The following is a 6,000-nucleotide window of genomic DNA, read 5'->3' on the forward strand; positions in this document are numbered from 1 at the left end:
TCTCTCTCTTTCTCCGGCGAATTCATGGTCGCCTCTTCCAATTGCCGGCGCTCCGTCGCCGGTGTCGCAGTACCTCGTCGCCGTCTCCTTTCCCCCACAAATTCATTCCCTAATTCAAAACTTAAATCCCTAAATCTCGCTTCTCCCTTCTCTTTCCTTTCTCTCCACTGTCGACTGCTCTCACTCCGTCTTGCCGCAACGCGGCTGCTGTTCGAGGGCTTGGAAGCTTCCCGTCGCTGCCTCCCGTCTCCGTCACCGACGTTGCTCGGTCCGCTTCTCAGACCAGCGCTGCCGCAACTGCCCGCTCGGCTGTCGCAGCGTGGGGTGCGGCCTGCCAGCGCGAAACCGGTGTCGCCGCCGCTGCACTCCCTCCGTCAGCGCTGATGTGCGAGCAGCCGATGCGTCCAAACGTTTAAGTCCTGGCCATCGCGTTCCATGAGTAGCAGTCGTTGTGATGCCGTCTGTGAGATGACTCGCCGGGGAGTCTCTCTCACAGCAGAAAGCTAAGTCATTTCTATTTATAGGTTGTTTAATTCATTTACTAGATTTGTAACATGGATTAGAGTATCTGTGGTTCTTAGAGCATCTCCAATAGGTTAGGACGTCAAATAGCCCTCACACTGCCACATCATCAGCCCTACAATTCTCCTGCCACATCAGCTTGCCACATCAACTGGACATCAAATAGCCCTCACATAGCCTTCACACTACCTATCCACATCACTAATAACAATTATATAATTTAATTTACACTCGTATCAACATACGGAATTTAATTTACGAGATAAATACGGAAAATTCGAATAATAATATTAAAATTTAAAAAGTACATTAATTTTATAAAAAAAGTACAATAATTAAAAAAATTACATTTAAAAAATTACATAAATTTGCATAAAAACTAACGCCTTGCAATCCTCCGCGCCCACAACTCTTCAACTAAATCCTTTTGCAGTCGAATATGAGCCTCCGTCTGACGCATGTCGGCATGTGCTTGGAGGAGGGCTTCTTCATCGTGCGGTACCCCACCTCGTATGTTGGCGGTGGTGACGCCGTGGCTTGGACCTGCTTCATTATCGTCGGTACAGTTCTTCCATTCCCAATGCATACAATCTATGCTGCCTAGCATTCCCGGGAACCCGTGCTGATCCCCGTGCATCCGCAGCAGATTCCGGCAATCTTCGGGGGTAGGCTTTCGGAGATACTGATCACCGAATACTTCGATCACGCCCAGGCAGAAATACTTCATACATTCGATGGCAGTCGTCTCACCGATGTGGAGGTATTCGTCCCACATGTCTGCCGCGGTGCCGTAGGCCAACTGCCTGATTGCCGCAGTGCACTTTTGAATAGGGGTGTGGCCGGGTCTGCCAGCCGCATCGTGCCTGAAGCGGAAATACAGATATCGCTGCTCCAATGCGTTAACAATACGCATAAATAAGTCCCGCCTCATCCTAAAACGACGCCTGAAATGGTTGGCGTCAAAACGCGGCTCCTCTGCGAAGTAATCTGTGAACAGGCGCTGATGTGCAGCTTCATGATCACGATGCACCACTTGTCGACGGTGGACAACTGGTCGTGGGCGAGGTGCCGCCGGCTGCATATAACTCTGCATCCATCGATCAACCTCACGGCTCGTATAGGCATCTAGCTCTTCGTTCATCATACGCTCGTACTCATCCGCATCCCCACCATTACCACCGGCATTACTCATTTCTTAAATTGATCTTGAACAAAAAGTAAGGTAGAGAGAATACTCGTTAAAACAAGTGGTGCGAATGAAAATGAGGTTCAACGCGCGTATATATAGTGTTTTCGAAAAACAAAAAAAAAATTTAAATCCGACGCCGGTTTGGCTCCGATCCGGGACGCACAATGGCGCCCGTGAGGATCGGCGTCGGAACCGGCGTCAGCGCGGGAATCGGCATGGCGACGCCTATTTTGACGCCGATTTCGCCGACGCCGGTTCCAATGGTTCGGCGTCAAACCGGCGTCGGCGAAAATTTGGCGTCGCGGTGGTGACGCCGGTTATTGGAGATGCTCTTAGCATCTCCAGTGGCGGCCTTCCGGTAGGACGTCGGGTCGGACGTGCGGAAGGGCGTTGGGGACGTCCGCCATTGGAGCGTCGAAGGTCGGATACGGACGTCCCGTGAGGACGTCGGGTGTCCTCGGACGTCGGCGCGACGGGCGGGCGGACGTCCGCCATTGTGGCGTCCAGTCGGACGTCCTGTTTTTAAATTTTTTTTTTTTTAAACTCTATATATACGGCTCGTTGAATTTTATTTCATTCGTATTCTCGGTCAAATTTTATTTCCGTAAATGTAAATTGTTTTATTTGTAAATGTATGATTTTTTTTATTGCGGGATGTCCTAGTGGGAAGGGCGATGTGAAGGACAGATTGTGCAGGGGATGTCCTAGTGACGTGACAGTGGGATGGAAAGTACTAGTGACGTGGCAGGAGGTGTTTTTGGGATGGCCTAGTGGATGTCCTAATGGGACATCCGCCCACTGGAGATGATTCATGCTTTCCTATTCTAACTGTGAGATGCATGAAAATAGAAGGACGAGAGTGTGGTTACCTGACTTTCTTTCTTTGGGTGGCTGTCGGATTTGGTTTAAGCTGGACTTTCAAGGCAGCTCATTTTACCTAAGAGCATCCACAACCGTGCTCTTGCCAGCGGCACGGTTGTGGGCTCGACCCCACTTTTTCTGCCTGCTCTCTGGCAAGAGCACAACACCCACAGCTGTGCTCTTCCGCAAGGACGAGCACAATTAATTTAAAATTCAATTACACAAAAACATTTCCATAATACTAAAATTCATTAAAAACCACAATAAATATTACAAATTACAAATAAAATAAAAAAGACATAATTAAAATCTTAAAAATTAAAAATTACATAATTAAAATCCTAAAATTAAAAATTACTATATTAAACTCCTAAAAATAAAAAATTACATGATTATTGGCTAGCCACTTCTTCGGAGCCGGAGCCGGATAGGGATACCGACCTTGACCGTTTGGAGGAGCCGCTAGAGGAGGATGTTACGCCTCCCATATACCTCGGGTGGAACCGCGTTTCCTGCCAAACGTTGAGGTACTTGAACGACTTACTGTTCAAGGATTGGTAGGTGCTAAGCGCGGCAGTGATGATGTCGACCTCGCTCCGGCCGCTCCCGGCATTCCGCGACTCCTGGAGGAAATAGCCATTGAACTTGCCAATTTCTTCGTTGGCTCGGCCGATGCAGTTGCGCACCATACTCTCGTTGCGCTCGATCGTTCCCGGCGGCCGGTTTGCATTGTACCGGCGAGAGACGCGCCACCAAAAGTGATCGCCGGTTTGGTTCGTGCCAACCGCCGCATCTTCGGAGATTTCAAAGTACGCCTTGAACAATTTATCCATCTCCGCCGGAGTGTACGGTGTGCGGACACCGGCGCGAGTAGGAGGAGTTGGAGTTTGGGAAGGGGTGGTCGACCTAGGCTCCGGTGTCCACCCGTATCGCCCTTCGGAGGCACCTTGGTCGTCGATTGGGTATGGCTGGTAGCCACCCGGAACGGCCGAATCTTGGGTGAGAGGAGGGGCCGAATATTCCGTTTCCGGACTAGGAAACAGTTGTCCCCCGAACCATTGGGGGTTCCAACCGTGAGAGGGCGGGTTGTCATCGCCTTGGCCGGACATTGTTAGGGTATGAGAAATGAAGATGAAAATGGATATGGGAGAATGAAGATGAAAATGGATATTGGAGAATGAAGATGAGAATTGTGTAGTTTGATGTGAATTTTTGGGTGTGAAAGTGGGGTATTTATAAATGAAAGTGTGTATTTTTGTGGAAAAAAAAAGTGTAAAAAATGGTAATAAACGGTTATAATTTTTTTGGGAAGTGAATTTTTTTTTATCGGTTTTTTTAATTAAAAACTAATTTTAAATAAAAATAATAATTTGAAGGCAACGGCTATGCCGTTGCCCAATCCCGTGCCGCCACGTCAGCTGCTCGCTGGCGCGGCGCGAGCGCAGCGGCGGCGGTGCTTCGCCTTGCCAGCGGCGCGGACGGCGGTGGCGACCGTCGCCACCGTTGCGGATGCTCTAACACTCTCTCTTGCTCTCTCTTGGTTATGGTGGTGAAAAGGATTTTGTGTAACAAGAGAAATAGATTGGAGCTGTGCACCTATATATCTACTAAATTTGAGAGTTTATTGGGATTTGGTCAAAGGGGTGTGTAGAGAGAAATCTGCTCTCTTGGCTTCTTGCTAAATCTGTTGGGAGCACGTTTTGTGCAGGTGGGGATCAGATATTTTGAGTTAGGAGTTGGTTCCCTTTTTCAGGTCTTCTTTGGGTATAGCATGCTCATTTTGGGTCTGTACTGCACAACATCAAGGGCTGTCCCCTAACTGATTTTGTTTCATGTGTAGGACACTCTAAAGCTGTCGGTGAAAGAGTGGCTGAGGTTGGAGCTGAAAAGCTTTTGGCATGCAAGAGGTTTGTCGTATTTATTTTATCCTTGTTGGTTCCTCCTTGTTATTAATTGTGTAGTAACCAACTCAAGTTGCTAGCTGAATTAGGACATATGGAGAGGGGTCTCGGAGCTGATCGGTTGAGGCCCTAGGTGGCTGCTACGTGGCTGATCTTCAAGCTATTGGGCCGAGCATAAAAGAATTTGGGCTCAAGGGAAAATTAGACATAGCCCAACACAATTTCATATCATTATGGACCTGATTGTTTGTTTTGACTTGAATTCTTTTGTACTAAACGAAATTTGAAAATCTTCTTGATCGATCGTAAACGTCCAAATGCTCCTTTAATTGTTTTAAAGTTTATCCAAAAAAAATTTGTCTAGCCATTCGACGTCCTTTTGAGAATAGCTAAGATGTCAAAAAGTCAGGGTGTTACATTGGAGCACGAAATTGAAGGCTATGAATACCCCCTCAAGCTTCATCAAATAGAGTTCTTCTGTTGTTCATCAAAGCAAAAGTGTTTGAAGAAGGATTCAAGGGAGAAGATGAAGGATACAAGATTAAACCTTTGGGTTCTATCATAGTTAAATCTTTTATTTTCAAAAATCAAATTCTCTTGTTTTTCCACATAGTAGAAGAATCTTAGTAGAAGGTAGACCGTCTGTGTTCGTTTATCCTGTGTTCGATATTCGGTACTGACCATTAGCTATACTATATATACTATGTATACTTGCAGGTTTATTTAGTACTAATGAAAAGTACATCAAATACATGTATATGTCTTTTTATTTGATGATGGGGATTTTTTTTAGATGAAGTATATTAGGGTTGCGTTAATGTGCTAACTAATTTACAGTACTAACTAATAATTTTCAATTTTGTGTATTAAAATTATCAACACAAAGATATAATTATATCAATACAACATGTAAATTTAAATATCAACACAAAGACATAAGTTTATCAACACAAAAAGATTGATAAATTTATGTCTTTATGTTGATATTTTTAACATACAAAATTGATATTTAGTTATTAGTTATTACTATAAAAAGTTAGTATTTGATTACACATATTTTGTAATTGTTAATTGACAAATTTTTATTCAAGAACTAAAATAAAATGTCGATGATGTTTTCTTTTTTAAGTTTACAAAATTGCTTTCGTTTTTTTATTCCCATTTAATATCTTAAATTTTAAAATAAGAGAAATTCATATTTTAGTATATTTAATAGTGTTTCTTATTGATTAGGGATGGGGCATTACAAATTGAGTAGCACTCCCTCGTCCACAAAAAATAGACAAAGTTGTAAACGACACGAGTTTTAATGCACCATAAGTAAAATAAAAGGGAGGGAGGGAGGGAAAATGTGGTGGAAAGTAGTGTTAGTAGATTATGGGGTCCATGATGCGTATTTTAGAGTATCTAGACCAGTTCAGACAAATTATCAAGTTTAATTAATTAACTCTAATAATACTACAATACTGCAAGATTGCAGTGTCGTAGTAGTATTTCAAGTGTCGATCCACAGGGAGGTAAAGATTG

The 6,000-nt window shown here is 44.3% G+C and overlaps 1 long non-coding RNA gene across 2 annotated transcripts; it reads left to right on the top strand.

The window, feature by feature from the left end:
• The first annotated feature begins 3,966 nt into the window (after positions 1–3,966).
• LOC121769268 lies at positions 3,967–4,791 on the top strand. Of its 2 annotated transcripts, none has more exons than XR_006043530.1 (2): positions 3,967–4,479; positions 4,554–4,791. It is a non-coding gene; the product is annotated as an uncharacterized LOC121769268 (long non-coding RNA). The 2 variants fall into 2 exon arrangements; XR_006043528.1 differs by having other exon boundaries at positions 4,563–4,791.
• Positions 4,792–6,000: the final 1,209 nt, after the last annotated feature.

Source organism: Salvia splendens, chromosome 2 (genome assembly GCF_004379255.2).
Source record: "Salvia splendens isolate huo1 chromosome 2, SspV2, whole genome shotgun sequence".
In the NCBI taxonomy this organism is placed as follows: Eukaryota; Viridiplantae; Streptophyta; class Magnoliopsida; order Lamiales; family Lamiaceae; genus Salvia; species Salvia splendens.